Source organism: Lissotriton vulgaris, chromosome 3_1, assembly GCF_964263255.1.
Source record: "Lissotriton vulgaris chromosome 3_1, aLisVul1.2, whole genome shotgun sequence".
Lineage (NCBI taxonomy): Eukaryota > Metazoa > Chordata > Amphibia > Caudata > Salamandridae > Lissotriton > Lissotriton vulgaris.
Genome location: NC_141689.1, coordinates 1832397970 through 1832420442, shown reverse-complemented (window position 1 = coordinate 1832420442; position 22473 = coordinate 1832397970).

Here is a 22473-nt window from a genome sequence, read left to right as displayed (position 1 = left end):
GTAAGTACAGAGAAACCTCCCTGTTTTAAAAAAAAACACCTTGGGCCTACGAAACAGTGCAAAGCAGAATCCCCAGGGGCTAACAATAATGTTTGTTCCAATAATGCAATATGCAGTAAGCAATGTTAAAAGTAGTAAAACACTTTGCTTGCCTCGGTGCGAATAAGATCTAACATAGAAGTAATTACAGACGAAGAAGGACTTTCACATTTTAAAGATTGCAATATTCTTAAATGTTTTGTGGATTATTTCTCTAAATTATATACATCTGATTGCGTCCCTGACGAATTAGTGTCAAGTCAAGTCAAAAATTACTTTATTCGGTTAAAATTTTAAAACCATCAAAGTACAAATCACATTGCATATCATTTCAGATCACATACCAAATACAAAAAATCGGCCAGCCCATGATACACAATTTCCACCAAAAACAACCCTTGGTATTCAAATAAATAGGATAAAAAAATGTGTCACTCACCACAATCAATTGGTTAAAGGGCTCTATTATTTCTTGAGAAAATTGTAGTGGAAAAAGAAAAGGAACACCAGCACTATAATTACAAACTGTTACGTTGCCTAATTGTCCCTGTGATAAAGCTTGCAACCCCAAAACATACAAGCGGGGAGCCCAGCATGTGGAGAAGTGCGGCTCAATGATTAGAGCGGCAGACCCTGATGCAAAGGTCTAGCCCGGGACCAGGGTTCAATTCCCCGCCTCAGCGGGTCTTGGGCTCAAAATTCCACCGACCTGATAATTCTCGCCTCGGTGCCTATTCCAATCATGGAGTCCAACTCTGCAACTCTGGGCAATAGCTTGCTTAATCTCCACAACAGCCCCCACAACGCTAAGGATGCCTGGCCTCCATATTGGAGGTACCCAGGAGTGGACGCCTCACAGGGAAAGCCAGGATGGGTTTAAGCATGGGCGAATTTTGCGAATTGCCAATTCGCGAATTTGCGGATTTGCGAATTGGCAATCTGCAAAATTCGCAAATTCGCGTGAATTTGCAGATTTTTTTATTTTTGCGTGTTCGCGGGTGTTCGCGAGGCGCTTTGCGTGTTCGCGGGTGTTCGCGAGGCGCTTTGCAATTTCGCAGGATTTTTTTTTGCCTGCTTAATCACTGCCACCCTCTTGTTTTTTATGCCCGTCTGCCCTCTGTACCACTTGTTTCTGTGCCCTTCTGCCCTCTGCCCCACTCATTTTTTGTCCCCTTCTTCCCTCTGTCCTCTGTCCCACTTTTGTGCCCTTCCCCACTTAGAATGGCGCCGGAAAGCTGCCAGCGCTATTCTAAAATAGCTAGAAAGAGCTTCAACAGGAAGCACTAATAGATAAAGTAATGCAGGTGCTCCAGTTGAAGGTCAAATTAAGTTACACAATCATTAATCATCCCAAGTTTGGGGGTGATTAATGATTGTGTAACTGAATTTGAGCAGCAACTGCTTTACTTTATCTATTAGAGCTTCCTGTTGAAGCTGACTTTTGTAACTATTTTAGAATGGCTCTGGCGCCATTCTAAAAGAGTTACAAAAGTCAGCTTGAACTTTTGACCCAATCCCCGTTCGCGGATTTCCGTTCGCAGATTTTGTGGGAAATTCGCGAATCTCGCGGATTGCGAATTTACCAAAAATCCGCGAAATCCGCGAGCGGAACGGATTTTCCGCCCATGCTTAGATGGGTTCCACAGCGGTATTCGTACAAGCGCCTTGAGACCCTTGCGGGTGAGTAGTGCGCTATACAAGTATCAATTTACATTTTACATTTACATTTGCAAGTAGGCTAGCGCTGGTCTAACTTGCTCAAAGTTACCTCCTCTTAACAGTGGCAGAATACATTTTTTGCGTGTCGTGACATAAAAATCACAGGAAAATACCATATGGAGGGTGTTCTGCTCTCAGAAGTTATCACATGGACAAGGACCTAACAATCCCTCTTTAAAATAGCCCTTTGGATACGCCAAAACCATGGCAACATATTATGTTTAAATCTAATTAGGGTAAACAGATGATAGGGTTTGTTTATGCATGTTAAGTACGGCTGCATCTCCCTACCTAGACTTAACATAACAAAACACCTCACTGAGGGTTTGGCTACTTCCACCTCCTCCCTTATTAGCATTGATCTATTCAGAAACTGGTGCTTAAGACCTCTAATGGCCGCCTTGCAAAGAGTTCTAGGATTTAAAAATAGGTCAGAACAGCCCAGTGATTCCATTTCTGTCTTAACATAACGGATCCACGGGATGTCAAGGCCTTTGTCCAAAGACACACAGTCCTGAATGATCAGCTGGTTCAAATTTGGTGACGGCTGAGACCAGATTCTTAGCCAACATAATAATGGGGCAACCGCGATCTGGTCTGAATTGAAAATGGTACCTAAATCCTCATGAAGGTTCAAAATCAGAGTGGACGCTGGAAGCGACAGCAGCTTTCGGAAAAAACAATTTTCAACTGTCTGGATATCTCTAGTCTCAGTGTAGCCCCATACTTCGCTCCCATAGGTTACCATTGTAAAATCGGAACTTAGAGACCTACATTGGTTACCCATCAGGGAAAGAATCGAGTTCAAAAGTATGTGCATCGCCCACCATGCATTCTTGAGAATGGTAGCAATCATTAATTATTCTCTGATCTCCCCCTATCATCCAAGCAGACAGCTTAGATCTGCGCAAGCCTTCCGAGTCATAAGTCTAGGATTCGGAGAGCGAGATGCGGGGGTCGAACTTTTTCATCCAATTCGGCAAGACTCTGGAACTCACTTCCCTTTTCCCTCCGTTCAGAGCCCGATCTTTTGGCCTTTCGGAAAAAGTTAAAAACCCTGCTATTTAACAAGTAATCTCAGTTTCACCTCTCACCACACACATTAACCCTTAGCGCTAGGACGCCTCCGGGTAGCTACCGCGCTCTATAAAAAATCATTCCATTCCATTCCATTGGGAGGCACTTGGCGTTGTAAATTTTCATAAGGGCAGGGAGTGGTTTGGATCCTATTCTCCGTGCAAACCCCAATATTGCGCCAGACCCCTTGCCAATGTGTTCTTTTTATGTGCACGCTGCATCACCCACTAGCGTCTTTCATCCTAAAAAGTATGTCTAAATAAGGAAAGGCGGGGACTTTCATAAGTTCCAAGCCCTTACAATAAAATGTAACCTTTTTTCACTGGCTCGTACCAATTGACATTGAGTGTGACTTCTTGAGGTTTGTGATTAAATCTAGTGAGTCCATAAAATGAATAAAACAGTCTAAAAGGGATTGTAATCCACGCGATGTCCTTGCTATCAAAACTGCAATGTCTGCATACAGTAGGGCAGGGATAATTTTTGTACCTGCTCTTGGGATATCCTTACAAGAAGCAGTCGAAACATCTCCCAATGTATTGATGTAAAGAGTAAACAGCAGGGGGGCCAAAATGCACCCCTGTCGTACGCCTCGCCTTAAAGCCCATGCATTGGTTAGGCTGCTGTTCTCATTATGGCGAACAGCCGCCGAGGTGTTTTCATGAATGGCCGCCAAAAAAGAGATCAGGGCCGGCTCCAGGCCAATGCAATGTAGGGAAGCCCAAAGTTTTTGTCTATTTACGAGGTCAAAAGCAGTGGATAAATCCATAAAGGCCAAGTGGGTGTCACCACGCTTAGCTACCGTCTATTTACCTATTACTAGATGAAGGTTAAGGCATTGACCTGTTGTGCCCTTGCCCTGCCTGAATCCGTATTGGAGATCCGAGATGATGCAGTTTTTATCAAGCCAATCCGTTAAACGGGCGAGTACGACCTTCCCCAGTATCTTAGCAGCAGAGTCCAAGAGTGAAATCAGTCTATAACAGGCCGGGTCCTCTCTTGAGCCCTTTTCAAATATTGGGATTATCACCGCTTTCGCCCAGGACAGGGGAAAGCCGACCTGTGTCGCTGTATTCAAATCAAAAGTTAAAATCTTAGCCCATACAACAAGGTCAGCCCTGTAAATGTCAGCCGGTATGCCGTCTGGGCCTAGGGCCAGCTGTATCAAGTCTTTTGCAACTCGCAAAGGCCGAAATTCGCAGAATTTCGGCCTTTGCGACTCGCAAACGGCCGTTTTGCATTTTTCAGATGTATGAAAAAATCGCAAATTAAGGAATCGCAATTATTTGCGATTCCTTATTTTGCCATAGCATTTAAGGAATCGCAAATTTTGCGATTCCTTAATGATATGTATGACACATTTTTAAATTGCGTTTTTCAGTTAAGGAATCGCAAATGACCACCAACTTGTACTTGGTGGTAATTTGCGATTTCTTGTAATAATGCCCTATTTGGCATTTGTGAGGGTGGCATGTGACACACATACATGCCCATAGGGCATGTATGTGTGCCACATGCACACACACATGTAGATTTCAGGGGTGCAGCAGGGTGCCTTTGAGACACCCCTGCACCCTTGAAATAATTCTCAAATTGCGATTAGCAAATTGTGAATTCGCAATTTGAGAATTATTGCACTTTTATTCCTAGGGGCCTCCTGGCCCCTAGGAATGCATTGGAAATTATTCTTTATTTGCGAATTCGCAAAATGCGAATTCGCAAATAAAGAATAATAAGGAATCGCAAAAAAATGACGATTTTGTACATACATACCGTTTTGCGAATTCTAAATAGCGATTCGCAAAAAATTGCTATTTAGGATTCGCAAAACAGATTCTTGATACATCTGGCCCCTAGTGCCTTACCCCATAGAGTAGACATAATTGCCTCAGTTACTTCCTCCTCTGAAAACACTACGTTCAGGGTGTCAGTTTCATGCCCCTGCTGGTTAATTAGCTTCAAGCTCGCGTCAGTATACATGCGACTAAAGTGCTCAACCCATTTTTCTGCAGGGATGAGACAGTCTTTGACTGAATGTTTTGTCTCATCAAACATAGGGCTATTGGCCACTTTCCAGAAGTTGGAGCTGCTAGACAGGGTGCTCTCTTGACTAAGTTCATCCCAAGCCCTTTCTCTTAGCTCTGTCTTTCGTCTTTAAACAGCGATTTCATATACCCTCCAAGGCCTGCTTGACCCTAGTTGGATCCCTCGGGGTCTCTTTCAGCTCCTCTAAGAATGCTGCGTGAGCACGAGCATATGCTTGATCAAACCAGTTTTTGTATTTTTCTAGGCTTAGAATGACAATGGAGCGTCAGATTAGCCACCACCTGTTTCGTGATGCGGTCAAAAGCGCTCAAGATTTGTGATGGATCAGAGTCCTTACTTGAACAAACACTAAAGTCATCTAAATTACTCTTATAGAAGTTATCAAGGAAGTCTTACGGAGTAATTGCCTCCAATCTTAGCTTCCATACTTGATCTTTAGTGGCAATATTAGAATTAGATATGAGTGCCAAAGGTTTACTAGTAACAAAAGCCTGGACATTTATTACCAGGGTTAGGGGGTTATTGTCACTCAGGCAATTCTGCGTTACACAAAAGGAACTCAATAAATCCAACAAAGGAACTGAAACTAAGATAAAATCAATAATGCTGTGATGCCCCTGCCCGGTGTATGTGGGGATAGGTGGAAGGGTTTCCAACTGTACAGGGCAGAACAAATTGTAAATACATAAAAAAGTCTCTAGAAAAACCCCTCACTTTGTGTGCTCAAAGTGGGTTAGCCCCGGCAGGCCATGCTCCTCCTCTAAACCTAACATACAATTGAAGGAACAGACGTGAATAATAAAATCTCCAAGGATCAGTAGATGGTAGGGCGCATCATTATTGGCCTCATAGTCATCTAAAAAGGTAGCCAGAGCATTTGGGTCCTCAAGATCATCCAACCGTGTAAAAGAATTATAAAAATGTACTACCACAAGGGGTGGTAAGTTTTCACCCGTAAGTTTAACTGCCATAATATTTGGTAAGGTTGTTTCTATCATCTTTCGTTCATACAATAATTTAAGGCTGATCAACAGTAGTAGTCCCCCCCTCGATCTGCCCATTGTTGATGGAGTGGCATGTTTACTAAAAGAAAACTGTCAGTGACTGACTGTCAGTCAGGTCATCCTACCGGTCATGTTAAAAGTACTTAATGCCTCCATCGCCACCAACATAGTCCCTCCTAAGTGGAAGGAAGCGAGGGTAAAAGCACTTGCTAAAAAACCGAATATTAGTATCACCAATTTTAGCAATTATCGCCCTATCTCCTTGCTCCCATGGGCCAGCAAGTTATTGGAAAAATACATCAATGGCCTTTTGACCAAGTTCCTTGAGGAAAACAATCTCCTTGATCGCTCGCAGACTGGCTTTCGCCCCAAGCATGGGACGGAGTCGGCTCTCCTGGCGGTCTTAGAGGAAACTAGGGGCATCTTGGATCGGGGAGGATCGGTGGCAGTCGTCCTCCTCGATCTCAGTGCCGCTTTTGACACTGTAAATCACATTATCTTGTTGCAGCGCCTCAGGGAAATTGGGATACAAGGAGGTGCACTGGAGTGGATCCGCTCTTTTCTGTCCAGCAGGCAATTTCAGGTCTTTGAGGGAGCAACTATCTCCTCAAGCAAGCCCTTGAACTGTGGAGTTCCGCAGGGCTCCTCATTGAGTCCGACGTTGTTTAACGTCTACATGAGACCACTGGCCGGGGTCGTCCGTCCGTATGGTATTAAGATCGTTACCTACGCGGACGACACCCAGCTGGTGGTCTCCCTCACGCCGGCTGGAGACCCTGGAGGTACAGTGGACCTGCCCAAATGTCTGAGCGAGATTAATCGATGGATGACCATGTCTTGTCTCAAACTTAATGGAGACAAGACAGAGGTCATGATGATGGGACATCTAGCACCTCCCTCGATTAATCAAATCTGGCCATCATGCCTGGGCACCCCTCCAGTCCCCAGAGATACCATCAAGAGCCTGGGAATCTGGTTAGATAAGTCCCTAACATTCAATCATCAGGCCACTGTATTATCTGCTACCTGTTTTGGCCTCATTAGAATGCTGAAAAAAATCCTTCCATTACTACCGTTTGAGGCCAGACAAATCGTGGTCCAGGGACTGATACTAGCCAGGCTGGACTTTGGAAATGCGCTCTACCTTGGGACCCCTGACTCCACACTTAAAAAGTTGCAGGTAATCCAGAACTGTGCGGCCCGAACCCTGCTCCAACTCCCACGCAGGACCTCTGTGAAGGCTGGACTGAAAAAATTACACTGGCTTCCGGTGAAAGACAGGATCAGCTTCAAATCCCTTTGTGTTGCCCATCAATCTTTCTGGGAAACCGGACCACTGATTAGTCGCCCCCTAATTACTCCCTACTTTCCCAGCAGACAACTTCGATCCACAAATGCTTTACTAGCGGTAGTACCAATGGTTAAAAGATCCAGATCAGGAGGTCGCTCTTTTTCCCTGAATGCGGCCAAATTATGGAACAGTCTTCCCTTCCACCTTAGGTCCAACCCTGACCTTACCTCCTTTAGGAAAAATTTAAAAACTTTCCTGTTTAATAAATAAGTAACCCTCCCTGGACTCAGCCCCATGGGTAACACCTGTTAGTTTTTCAGCGCTAGGACGCCTCCGGGCAGCTATTTTGCGCTTTATAAAATCCATTTTCATTTCATTTCATTTCAAGAACAGAACACATCCAAGAAGTAAGTGTTATCACAATCCCAAGTTTCCTGCAAGGCCATAATGTGATGTATTGAGAAGAAAGACTCCCAGTTCGTGTCTCCCCTTTTGGACCGATTGCCGGCAATATTCCATGAGAGTATTTTCAGCTCCGGCAAATATGCAGTCTGCCCCGTTAAGATTGGCTCAATATCAGCCAGCGTTGTTCGATTAGGCTCAACAATCTGGTGTAATCCCGCCAACCTGCAACTATACATTAAAGATGGGGTGTCATTTTCACCTAAAGTCCCCTTAACTGACAGATCCTTCATGGGGGCATGGTTAGTTTTCAGTCATCCCTGCTCGTCTAAATTGGACAGGGCATTAAATCTGTGGGAGACTGCTTATGGGGGGATAACTCTATGGTGGCCTGTAGAAATATCCTAGTGGGAGCGCCTCAATAGAGGTATTAGGGGAGAAGTGATGATATTGGGCTTTAAAGATCATTTGAGCCACTGCAGGACTTTGAAAATTAATAATAACACAATCCCCCCCTATCCTTTTTTGCGATATGCCTAGCCATGCAACTCTGCGGACCTTCAAGATGTTCTTGGCCATAGAATACCTGAAATCTTTATGTTTGGCCAACCAGTCCACAGTTTTATTTTTTAACTGTGCCCAAGATTTGGATTTTCCCGATCTCAACGGGGGGACGCCAGACAAGACTACAACAAGGGGACATGCCGCAGGTGGAAGATCAATGACATCTTGCGAAGGTTCAAACAACACATTATTTGTTGCCTCATTAGCCCCACTCTTTACCCTGATTGCCAAATGGGGAGTCAAGGCGATTTCGTATGCAGATGATACGCAATTTTTCTTCCCCTATTTGGATGCGTCGGAGGCAGCTTTTAGTCAAATGAGGGGCTGCCTTCGGGATGTGGCCAGCTGGATGAATGCAAACAAATTAAAATTGAATGCTAGCAAAACGGAGGTAATATTCTTTGGTAAAAACGCATATCCCCCTTCGGACCTGTGGTGGCCTCCTGAAATGGGCCCACCACCATCCCCCGGAACCAATGCCAAGAATTTGGGAGTAAGATGGGACGAGAATCTCTCTTTTTCCTCTCACATACAGCAGGTCACTACTGGCTGTCTGCACAAACTCAGAAACCTTCGCAAGTTCCTCTCTTTTCTACCAGAAGAGTGTCGCAAAATGGTAGTCCATGCGACAGTTACATCCAGATTGGATTACGCGAACGGCCTTTATCTAGGCCTACCTAAATATCTAGTGCAACGCCTGCAGATCGTGCAGAATGCGGCTGCGAGACTGATAAAGCACATTCCTTTCAGACAGCGTGTCTCTCCGCATCTGCGCGAACTGCACTGGCTCCCAGTGACAAGTAGAATAAAATTCAAAGTTCTTACCTTGGCGTTTAGAGCACTAAGAGGGACCTGCCCTAATTACCTAAAACTCAGACTCCCCCGCTACCATCAGAGAGGCACTTTCGATCTAACTCCTTGCTTCAGCTACTCGTCCCACGAGCTAGAAAGGCCAGACTTGGGGGCAGGTCTTTTTCCGTTGGCACGGCGAAACTTTGGAACGCCTTGCCTTCTGCTATTCAATCTGCTACGACAGAATCGAGCTGTAAGATGCTTCTAAAGACCTAGCTCTTTACGCAAAAAACGTAAGCAACCCCCGTGCCTCCTGCCTTGCTGAAGTACTCTACCAGCGCCGGGACACCTCCTCGTGAGGTAGCTGTTCGCGCTCTACAAGTATCAGTATTATTGTTATTATTATTATTATTATTATATTTTGAACCCCCCCCCCCCCGAACCGACTGGTGGGGTAGTTGATGCTCCTAACAATTCCCTTGGGTTTTTTAAATATAATGGGGTACTAGGCAAGATGGGGTAGTTTGCCGTTCCCCACCCTGAGGATTTATATTAGGTCCTAAGAGCTGCCCACCAGAATTTGAACCTACATCCTGTGTTGGGAGGTTTGGAATGTGCATTGTTCCGCTCACATTATCTGCACCCAACCCGGGCAAAACTTTATTTTGTGTAGCTCCAAGTACACAATTTCCTGGGCCTGTTCTTAATGTGCGTTCCTCCACTACTGTGTTTAGTGTGTCTATGTTGCTCCTTACCTCAGAATTTGTTACCATATGCGCAACTTTTTCTTCTATGACCCCTAACCTCATCCAAAATGGAGCTAGTATGGTTAAAATAAATGTTTCCATAAGTTCCCAATAAGCCGGATTTTCCACTTTATCCCCTAGATCAATCACATTGTGGTTAGTAGATGGAGACACATCGGGCTCAATAGGTCGGGGTGATTTTCCTTTATGATGCTTTGGTTTCCATTTGTCCTTATTTTTATCTCTTGTCGCTAAGCCCCCCCTAGTTCGTTTTGCCAGTGGTTCCCCTGGCCCACCCTCCATACCAGTGCTTTCCCTTGCTGGTCTCTTGGGCCTAGTAACTCTATCTTCTTGGACAGCCACACGCTCAGTAGAGCGAGTGAATTGGGCATAAGCACATGGTGGAGCTTGAACTGGGGGATTACTGGGCTCCTCCCTGGGGCCGGGTGTATCACCATGTGTGGATACTCTTTGGGAGCTGATATCCTCCACAACACGGACATTAGGCTCACCCCCCTGCTCCAGGGTCAGACTATGCGTCATCTCCACCATAGAACCTTGAGGATTTACAATAAGATTTTTAATGGGCTCTGTGTTTAAAAGACTGGGTGGTTAAATAGCTCCCGTTGGTGATTTAGCCATTCTTATAGCCCCCAGGGAGGATCTTTTTTGCTCTACGTAGAGACCTAAAGAAAGTCTTTTTTCAGTAAGGAGTATCTCATGCTGTAAGAATGATTCTGCCCTAATTAAAAAAGTATCCAGTGTGCCTGCAACCTCCCTCCCCCCCTGCCCTCTGGCCCGCCAAATTGCGTTTAGTAGTCATGACCCCTCCTTATCTAACACCTGTTGAAAGTAAAACACTTATCTTTTTAACAACAAGGATGATAGTCCCGTTTCGAAATGTACCCAACCACATCAAGAAAAAGTCACTAACCAAGTCCGGCCGCAAGTTCACTCCTGTCGATGGTGAAAATGAAAGGGACGTGGCAAAGCCAGTCTCCTCCTGGCTACGACGGGCGCGGATGGGCCCCCCTTGGCCCGGGCTTTGCCTGGGCACGCCCGCTGCGGGAGCCCTGCAGGGGTTAAGTAGCCCCTCCTGCCGCAAAACAATGGCGTGGTAATTGTGTGCCCCGGGGACTCTGGAAACTGAGTCCCGGGCGCCTCTCCCCGCGTGTAGCTAGCGGCCGTGGCGGTAGCCGTGGCGGCAGCGGCGGTAGCGGCAGTTGCAGCCCTCCGTGGGCTGATGTGGCAGGCTGGCGTCAGGGGAGCAAAGGTCAGACAAGCAGCGTTGGCAGGGACGCGCGGTGCGGGAGCCTTGCAGGGGCTAAGTAGCGCCTGCTGGTGCAAAACGATGGCGCAGTAATTGTGCGCCCCGGGGACTCTGGGAAACTGAGTTCTGGGCGTCTCTCCCTGCGTGTAGCTGGCGGCCGCGGCGGTAGCGGCAGTTGCAGCCCCCATGAGCTGATGTGGCAGGCTGGCGTCAGGGGAGCAAAGGTCAGACAAGCAGCGTTGGCAGGGACCCGCGCTGCGGGAGCCCTGCAGGGTTAAGTAGCGCCTCCTGGCGCAAAACAATGGTGCGGTAATTGTGCGCCCCGGGGACACTGGGAAACGGAGTCCCGGGCACCTCTCCCCGCGTGTAGCTTGCGTCCGCGGCAGTAGCGGCAGTTGCAGTCCCCCATGGGCTGATGTGGCAGGCTGGCGTCAGGGGAGCAAAGGTCAGACAAGCAGCGTTGGCAGGGACAATTACTGATATACAGGATGCCATGTCAAAACTTTCAGGGATAAAACTGCAGGTCCAGATTGATTTAGTATAGAATTTGTTACTGTTTCTCAAATACCTCTGTACCAAAATGAATTCTTCTTCTTCATGATATGCTCTCTAAAGGAGGTGCTATTGGGTCTTTCTTTGATGTAATGTTATGCTTCATAACTAAAAAGGATAAGGATGTTAATCATTGTGAGAATTATAGACCCAAACATTAGATTGTGAAGTTGTTAGAAAAATGCTACCTTTGCACATTAATGATTCTATTCATTAAAGTAATAGGTACAGAACAATGGGGTTTTGTTAAATGAAGATGCATTACAAACAACTCTAAAGTCTTTACAAATATTATTAATGGTTCATCAAATCCCATTGGTTACAGTAACATTGGATGTTGAGGAGGGCTCTGTCAAGGTAACCTGGAATTTTATGATGAAGGTATTGCGATGGCATGGTTTATCAGTACTCCTCAATTTTCCTAATGGCATTTAATCCTATTATTTCAATCTTAAGGGAAGAACTAGACAGAGACATCCTCTTTCCCAATTTCTTTTTATGCAATCACTAGATATCTTTTTAGGAATAATTCTTAGAGATAGAACGTTTACAGGGTACTAGCAGCCCTCCCCAGCGTTGCCTGGGGCAGAAAGGGGCTGGGGGCAGCATTTGAGGCTTGCGTGCACTTCTGCCCCTTGCCCCCTCCTGCCCCCTCCCGCCCGTGTCCCGGAGATCCTTACCTCAGCCACCGGTCCCGCTCCAGGCGCCCCGCCCGCACAGGCTGCCACTCTCCAGGCGGCCCGCCCGCACAGGCCGCCACTCTCCAGGCGCCCTACCCGCACAGGCCGCCACTTCGCACAGCAGCAAGCAGGGCCGCAGCAGTCCTCCCAGCAGGGCACGATCTTCGGCGCCATTTCCGGAAGTGTTGCCAGGGAGCGCAAACGCAAATGATGTCATCACGCAGACGTCGCGGCCGGCACTACTTGCAAGGGACTACTTTATTTTTATTTCGAAACAACGTATATTTTTTATTTTTAATAGCCTATGTCCTTCTGCTTGCCCTGAGGTTTTCAACGATTTCTTGGGTGTTTTGATTGGTGGTGTACTTTTCGAGTTTACCTGGCTCAAAGGTTTGTGTTCTCTCTTTATAATAGTAGTATAGATAATGATAATATGTAGAGATCAAATTCACTGTACAAGCATATGCTATAATATTATATACTTCTACCCCTTTCACTCCAGTTTCATCATTCCTTCAGATTGCAAATACTTATTATGTTGTGTCTGGATACAAACAAAATATTGAAAAAAGTGAAATCTGACTACTGAAAAAATATTCATTTAAATACATGAAGAAATATGTAGGATTTTGATGGAAGCTATCTAAAATTAAGAGTTTAGATAGATGGTTTATAAACTAACTCTATTAACCTGTTGACCATGGCACAAATTCCACTGCGGTGCGGGCATTTTAATCAGTGGGCAGGGTTTGGCGGTCCCTCGGCTGTCCCCCGCACACCCCCACCGTCACGTTCGACGCGTTAAAGACTCAATATCACTTAATGCAGAAGACGTTAAACAGAAGTTATCTTACCTTCCAACAGTCTACACTCTTTCTATCTTGGAGTGGTAGACGTTATTAGAATGATGATGCTCCCATGTATTCCTTTTTGCTTAATCATGCTCTCAGTAAGACTTCTACAAAGATTATTTAGAGCAATTCATTCCCTTTTGATTAAATTGCTGTGAAACATTAGCAAACATTGTATACCTTTAAATAAACTTAAACAGTGTAAATTATAAGGTGGTGTTAACTTTCCTAAGTTCTTAAATTATCTTTTTTTTAAAGTTTAGAAAGCTTTAATAAAGAAGAAATACAATGTAAAACATCAGTACATAAGAAAAAGGCAGCAAAAAGAATTAAGAACTGATGCAATAGGACAACTTAAACAACAACCCCAAAGGGGGTAAATGGGCTGTACTAAGGGAATTAGCTTTTAAAGAATATTTTCTTTTAAGGTAGAAGAGAGAGTGGTGAGAGAGAAAAGGGAGAAGAAAAAGAAAAGAAAAAGAAGAAGAAGAAGAAAAAGTTAGACGAAAAAGAGGGAACAGCCTATGAAATAAGCTCAATACTTAAAGGTAATGTAAATGCAAAACAGTTCTATCAGTACAAAACAAATCTACAGGTGCAAAGCAACTCTATAAATGCAAAAACAGCAAGATAAAATAGAGAAAGTAGAAGTTGAAAGAAAAACTTTTATGTGACACCTCTGGAAAGAAAGTCAGTTAACGGCATCCACACCAAGTCTCTCTTAATTAATAAAGGAACCGTTGTGGCAAAGGCACGATCAAGCCTATGATAGTGACATAACAAATTCCACCAAGCATTATAAGATATCTTGGATGTATCCTTCCAGTTGGTAGTGATAATCTGAAAGGAAATTGCTATAAAAAGATCTATAAACTTACGAACCTTACAATGAACATTCCAAAAAGGTGAAAAGCCACCCAGGAAAATATGTATAATTTCAAAAGGAAAGTCAGTAGCTAAGATGTTGTTTAATTGTGACCAAATGCGGGACCAAAGGGACTTAACTAATGGACAATAAAAAAACATATGTAACAAATCACTATTCTCATGAGAGCAAGACCAACATTTTTTAGAATCAAGTAACTTAATCTTATGTAAATCAGAAGGAGTAAAAAAAGTATGTTGTAAAAAAAATAAAAAAGTCTGTGTGGTACTAGCGGATCGGGAAACTGCATGTATTTTGGACCAAATATTTTCCCATACCTGCAAGGAAAATTCTTGAGCTAGGTCTTGTTCCCAAAGTAGCCCAAGTTTAGATTTAGTCCTGATAGTGGCAGGTTGAGAAAGTATTTTATAGATCGCAGCAGCTTTGAGAGGGAGAGAAAAATCTGGTGGAGGGGAGGGAGTCGGGGGAGAGGTGGGTAATGAAGTATTCTGGGAAATAATATCAGTGAGGATATGTTTGAACAGAGGATATTCAGAAGAATGTGTATTAGAGAGATGAAAGGTGTCAGGAATAAGAGAGAAAGTTGTCAAGGAATTATCAATAATTAATTGATTATAAGTTATAATACCTTTATCAATCATTCCTTCCAGAAAAGCACTCTGTTATTAATTTTTAGGGACTTAATATACCAGATAGGAGTAAGAGAGTGAAGGTCAGCATGTGAGAGAAAAGAGCGAAACAAAGATAGAGCAAGTGCTTTAGAGTGTTTAAGAGTGGGGGCAAGAAAACGTGTCGGAGGGTGAGATAAACGGGTAGCTGTAAGGAATGAAAAGGGAGAAAGTTGCTTAAGTTCTAGAGAACTCCAGGCGGTTATGGGGAGAGAGAGAGTATCAGCCTAAAAAGACCATATTTGTTAAAGAAAGAAGGCTGAATGAAAACGAGAGATGTTAGGGAAGTTTACCCCACCTAAATGTTTGGGTTGTTGGAGGCGAGAGAGACAACCGAGCTTTATGATTATTCCATGAGAATTTAGTTAGTAGACTATTGATGGATTTTAAAAAGTAATGCGGTAGAGAGATAGGAAGCATAGAAAGGTAGAAATTGACAATAGGAAGTAACATCATTTTAATAGTTGCAAGCCTCCACCACCAGGATAAAAAGAGAGGAGACCAACCGTCTATGAGGGAAGAAACTTTTTTTAAGTATGTCTTTATGATTCATTCTGATGGTTTCTCTGATGGTATTAGCATATAGAATTCCAAGACATTTAATATTGTTAGGGTTCCATTCAAAACCAGATCCCTGGAAAAGATGAGAAAGACAAAATGTATTGAGAGGCAAAACTTCGGACTTATCTATATTCAATTTATAACCTGAGACTAAGGAATAATCCTGTAATAAAGAAAGGAGAGTAGGTAAAGAAGTTAATAGATTAGAAATATAAAGTAAAATGTCATCTGCATAAGCAGTGTATTTGATCTCAACATTTTTATAAATAAAACCAGCATAAGAGGAAGAACGCCGTATTGTTCCCTAAAAAGGTTCTAAAGCAAGGACGAAAAGAAGGGGCGAGAGGGGGCAACCCTGCCTACTAACCATACGGAGGGAAAAATAGTCACATTGTGAGCCATTTACCCGAATAGAAGTAGACAGAGCAGAATAAGGCAAGTGAATATAACGAATATTAGGGGGACTAAAACCATGCCATCGCAATGCTCCAAACATAAAAGCCCAATTAACCCGATCGAAGGCCTTCTCAGCATCTAATGTAATAGCTGCAATAGGGGAATCCATCTTAGACGCAAGGTGTAAAATATTAAGAAGAGTTCACAAATTATCCGTAATAGATCTACCTTTAACAAATCCAGACTGATAAATGTTTATGAGATCAGGGATATTATTACTAATCCGCAAGGCTAAAATTTTTGCATATATTTTACAGTTGGTATTAATAAGGGATATGGGCCGATAATTTTTACAGAAGGAGGGATCTTTGTCTTTTTTGGGAATGAGACAGAGCATGGCTTGAGTAAAGGATCCCTTGGACTCTCCCTTGGCAAGAAAAGAGTTAATCAAGGAAAGTAAATGTGGTATTAAAATATTTTTAAAATGAAGATAGAAACGCTCCGTAAAGCCATCTGGACCAGGCATTTTGTCTTTGGGCAGAAGAGTAATGGTGTTAAGTATTTCTTTCTCCGAAATAGGAATATCTAGGGAGGAGAGATCCACAAAATTTTCAAGGGATTTGGGGATGGATTGAAAGAAAGAATCAATTTGTGCAGAAGAAGAACTGGATTCTGGGGTGTAGAGAGTAGAGTAGTATTGAACAAACAATCAAGGATTTTAGCATCAGAAGACTGCAAAGTACCGTGTGAGTCAATATTGGATACAATTTTAGATTTTTGCTTTTTAATTTTAAGGTAGTTTGCAAGTGATTTGCCTGCCTTATTACGCCCACCGTACATTTTAGCATTACATTTGAGAAGGGTATTGTAGGCAGAATCCCAGGAGTGTTTGTTATATTTCATCTTGGCAGTAATAAGAGAAGACAATGTGTTATGTTATGTTATGTTATTTGCGATTTTTATAGCGCTAAATCACCGCCAGGTCTCTTAGTGCTTGGAAACAGGGGTAGACAACTTACTGCATGGGTAGTAGACAGGGTCTGGAGAGAATTACTCAGTGTTTAAGGCTTCTTTAAAAAGAACAGTTTTAAGTAGTTTCCGGAAGTGGAGCAGGTTAGGTTCCCTGCGCAGGAGGACGGGTAACTTGTTCCAGAGTTGAGGGACGAGTACTGAAAAGGCTCTACCACCTTTCGAGGAGAGTTTATACCGAGGGCATGACGAGAGTTGGGCATCTGAAGATCACAAGGAGCGTCCCGGAGTATAAACCTCCAAGCGTTCTTTTATGTAGAAAGGGGCAAGGCCATAAATAGCTTTATGAGCTATGCAGAGATTCTTAAATTCCACTCTTTGTTTTATAGGTAGCCAGTGCAGCTTATGTAGCAGCGGGGTGGTATGTGTTTTCCTGGGCAGTCTAAGGATCAATCTAGCTGCATCATTTAGCACCACCTGCAATCTATTTACCAGATACTGAGGAAGACCCAGGTAAGGGCATTACCATAGTCTAACCTAGAGATTATGATAGCAGACACGATCGTATGAAGCGTGGAGGTGGAAAGAAGGTGAGAGAGGGGAAGATTTTATTATATAAATATCCGGGGACGTTCTTATCACTTAGCTAGCATGAACCTCTGTGTAGGCCCTACTGTTCAGCATTATAGGCCTTGGTTAGATTGGCCAGAGTACTGCCATTTTGTGTAAAGAAAGAAGAAAGCAGGTCTGACCAAGACTTCACCCAGCCCCACTTGTCTGCGAAGCTTCTCTTCCTGTTTAGAGCCCCCACCTAGCGTGTGTGCTAAAGGTCAACTTTTGACATGACAGAAGGACACATCCTCTAACTGCATTTGAGAAAAGAGGAACTTGGGCCCCTCAGCCCAGCCATGCAGCTGTAATGGGTGTCGTAACAGGATATACAGATGGTACATCCTCACATAATATGTACTGTAAGGCGCTTTTTCTGTTAAATTACAACTAAAGCTAATTTACGGTAAGCCTCAAGTCAACAAGGCATGACATTTAACCTAGCGTAGGTGCCATGTTTGCGGGAAAGAGCTGCTTTTTGAACATATGGATGGGAAGGATACGGAACAGACCATAAATGACGCAGGCAGAATAAATATGCACGAGGTGGCGCAAGATGACTTATCATAGACCCCTCACCACCATAAAAAGTATAAAAAGGAGGTCCGCAGAAATATTAATTGGGCAACTCCTGGTCTGTTGTAGGCATCAGGTTGGCGAGTTGTCTCCAAGAGCTCTTGATCATTGATTTAGTATGCATATATATATTAGCTGTATTGTATTTTACTTTCTGCCATATGAAATATTATAACTATTGTGTTTTCTTTTAACCTTGCTTTTTCCTTATAATATTTGAAGTGTTTAACTTGTAATTTTAGGACTTCTCACTTATAGGCAGGTGTGAGTTTTTTTCCTAATTAACATGTACTTTGCTTTTTAATGTACTTTGCCTCAAATGATAAAGGTGTCGTTAAGGTTTTAGACCCTTGTCCACTAGCAGTTTGAAAGCTTGTATTAGGTAAATGCAATGTTCAGTACTGAAATCTAAATCCACGTGGCTACCAGTGAATTCGGAGCACTGGATATTAAACTAATGTGATTTTTATGCCTTTATATTGTTGTTTCTAGAAGTTGCATCTTCTTAATAAAACTGTTAACCTTTCAGCTTCAGTTTCCACGGCTCACATATCTGTTTTCTCTATTTTTAGAGCAAGGGTTCCTGCAAAACCGGGTACAAATTAGGCCATCCCTTTGTCCCTAGCTAACGCTCACAATCATCCCAGCGCAGGCTTCTGAGCCGCTGCGCCCAGCCCCCTGACCCTTTGCCCCGTAATTAATCTCCCTCTATCAAAGGGGAACCAGTTTACAAAGTTGTCTGATTAATACTGTACAGGTGCCCACCACCAATGAAATCTGGTTGGCCATTGAGAGGTTATCATCAATTTTTATACCCAGACTTTTTACTGTTGAGCTAGGTCTAGGAGTGGGGCCTAGGTCTTGGGGCCAGAGACTGTCGTTCCAAGGTGATTTGATTGTGGAGATGACCAGGAGCTCTGTTTTATCGGGGTTGATTTTTAGTGAGTTAGCTGTCATCCAACTCACGGTAAAACTAAGGATATTTTGTGCTTGAATCTGAGCAGATACGGTGTTATCGATACCAAGCAGCAGCTGGGTATCGTCTGCGTAGTTAAAGATTTTACAGCCCATATTTTCTAAGGCTGTTACCAAAGGTTGCAGGTAGACATTAAAGAGAAGTGGGGACAGGGCTGAGCCCTCGGGGACCCCACAGTCCAGCGATCTTAAGTCAGACACTGCATCGCCCAATTGAATCCTTTGGGACCTACCCCACAAAAAGGATTCAAGCCATTGGTAAGCCTGGTCTTAAATGCCTGGAGCGGCAAGTCTGTCCAGTAGTAGCACATGGCTGACAGTATCAAAGGCCGCTGATAGGTCTAATAATATCAGGGCACAAGGTCTTTTACTGTCAGCCATGGCTCTGAGCTCATCAAGCACTGAGAGCATCACCAGCTCAGTGCTATGATGTGCTCGTAACCCAGCTTGGCATCCCTGGAGGAGATGGTGGTCCTCCAGGAAAGATGAGAGCATCTTCAGAACATGTTGTTGTAAAACTTTAGCCAAGAGGGGTAGCTGGGAGATCGGCCTATAATTTTTTAGGTTGGTTGCATCGGCCCCTTGTTTCTTTAAAAGAGGTGTAACTCTCGCCTCTTTGAGGCTAGATGGTAGGTAGCCGGTCTCCAGAGAGGTGTTTAGTATGGAGACAATTTCTCCCTCTAAACCTGGGAGCGCCATTTGGAAAATTCTAGGAGGGCATGGATCTGATGGAGAACCTGTTTTTATCCTATTCATGATCAGCTTGAGTGGAGGCTGTATCTAGTTTTGGAAAGCTTGAAAGTATGTGATCATGTGAGGGAATATTGGGACAAGGTGGTAGCATATAGGTGGTAGGGGTGTTGTCTCGAAGAAGACACCTTACTTTTTCAAGGAAGAATAATTGGAAGGTGTTACAATCAACTGTGGCTTCTACTGATGCCCTATCTGTCTTTTTGCTGAGTTCTAGCAAAATTCTAAAAGTTTCTTTCTGTTTATTTCCAGCGGTATTAATTCTAGTTTCATAATATTCTGTCTTAGTCGCTCTAATAATTTTTTTTCTAGGAGCTAAGCAATGATTTATAATTTTCTTGCTCTGCCAGGGCATTCGTTTTGCGCCAGCGTCTTTTTCCATGGTGAAGTTTTCTTTTGGATTCTCTTAGCTGGGAATTAAACCAGGGAGCACCTGTCGCCTCATCCCTGATCTTATACTTTCGCTCCGCTGCTAGCTCGCCGCATCGCGCACCTCTCCTTAAATTATCTTAAAGCTTTAAATCTAAAAAAGTTTGGGTATCTTTAGGTTCTGATGTCCCTCAAGTGCAGCATACGTGTCAGAAAATTAAATATTTACTATTACATCCATTTACTTTAAAGATTTTATTTTCATGAAACAAAAACGTAAATCTTTTTCTTTCCCTTTACCAGATAATTTCAGTTCTGCTGTGAAGCCTTGCATCCTTTATAATTTTTCCGATATTCAAAATATGCTATGTCCCCAATGAACACAAAGATTAACATTGCAATACAGTATTAAGCTGAAAGGATTGGATAGAAAAAGGCATTATCTAACGTTACTCAATGAATTAGAAACGATCCTTTCAGAAGATACAGAAAAAGTTTAGATGTCCCCAGCACTGTTAGTATTACGTTCAATATGCTAATGACAGCATTACATATAATGTTTTGCCAGATCTTACCTCAAAAATGTAATTTCAACACTGAAGTTAAAGTTTCATACACTTATGGAACTTTTACAGGTTTTATCACAAACAGACTTAAAACAAAGGTAGATCTATAATGGGAAGAGGATCTCCAAAAAACATTACCCATCCCTTTATGGAACAATATATGTCGGGATTTACTTACAAGGTCTTGTTTGACTAGTCCAAATTGCAGGCGTATCTGGGCACTTTGGATGTAATGGGTTTGTTGAAATATTTTTTGGTAGGTAACTATTTGTAGTCTGTCCAGCATAAAATCCATTTTTGAAATAAAACCTAGATGGTCAAATGAGATTGGTGGAAATAATTTGACCTGCATTACTCTTATGATGGCCTCTGCTGATGGGCTGTATAGTTTTGCATTTTGCTTGCAGGAGACAAATACTAAACTTTGTGCTCTGTTCTCCATGGATCCTAAATGTATGTGTGCATTACCAGAGTCAGCTAGCCTGCTGCCAAGGTAGTGCATTTTTTTGTATACTGTTCTATGCGGGAGCCAAATCCCAAACTATCTTTGGTTTCTCTTTGAGGTCCCTAAAGTCCATAACCTTCGTTTTGTTTACCTTTGCAACCAACATGCTTCTCTAGTTGTATTTGTGCAATTGGTCCATTAATTGCTGTAGGCCTATTTTGGTCCAGAATGACTAGGTTGTCAGCATTTGAAGTATGTGAATGTTGTTTTTTCAGATCCTGGGAGAAATTAATTAGTCTATGCAATTTCAATAACCAGGTTCACTGTGTACAGGTTAAACACTAATGGGGCCAATACACAGTCTTTTTCAATGCCCCTGTTTGTGTAGACTTTTTGTGTGACCCTGTTCTCTTGGCCAAATTTCACCAAGACCCTCTTTAGGAAGCTTGCTTTAAGAAGGGGATGGGGGAAACCCTGTTCAACTAACCTCTTCCATAGTATTTGTCCATTCACTCCACAGAAATGTCCATGAAGCACACAATATTTTAGAGACTGGGAGGAACCTTTCAATCTGTGGGTGAGGTAGGAAAGTGCAACTACACTATCTATGGCAGAGGCTCCTCGCCTAAACCCGGTCTGGTAATAGGGTATTACGTTTGCTTCTTCTTCCCAGTCTTCTAGTTCTTTTAGTACAATTCGCGCATAGGTTTTTGACTCGACATTCAATAATGCTATCAGACAGTATTGGGCCGAATGTTTTCTGTCCTACTTTTTATGTTTGGGATGCAGTATTGACCCACACCATAAGCTGGGGACATCAGCATACATGTCAGCTGCAAGGAACAACGGTGTTAGTTGCTTAGACCAAAAATCGATATCATATTTGAAGAGAAAACCTGACAGCCCATTGGGGCCTGGGGCGCTAATTCACATGTCAACTGAAGTGTTTTTTTCACTAATTTTATTTGAATAGGCTCCTCTACTTCGGTCGATGTAGAGCTTGTCTTAAGGGGAGGCCATGTGTCTGTTGGGATCATTGCATCTGTTTTGAATACATTTATTATATGCTACACCAATGTTTCCTATAGTGTAAAGTTACTTTTTTTATACACAGTTTTGTGTAGGCTATTAACAAACTGCCAATATTTTGACTGATATCTACTCCCCATTAGTGCGTGCAGTTTTAGCCATTGTGTTTCATGGTAACTTTTCTTTTGCCCCACCAGAGTCTTTACCTGTATAACCTCCTTCTTTCAATTAGAATGGACCCCATGTTTTTATTTGTTGTGTCTTGCATGTGTATCCTATAATCTTTCCTGAGGTTTGCTTTGGCTCTTTTGAGCTCTTAATTTAACTCGGGGTTTTTGCCTGTGCTATCGAAAGAGGAGTTGCGCTTGGTCATACGATTGGATGGAAGAAATTATATCTGACCATCTGTTGTAAAATTCCTGTATTTTTTAGGGTGTACCTGGGTTAATACTTATTTTGAATCTGTTTGCTAGTGTTTAAACTACTCCTGTGAGTTTACACAATTTTATTCTCTTCATTGCTTCACTATTTGAAGTGCCAGTTGTCAGTAAGCTTATTCAAACTTTGTGTGTGATCTAAAATGAAGCTACTAGAGGAAAAGGGCTGCTGTTGCTTGCTTCTGTGTTGCTAATTACTTAAAA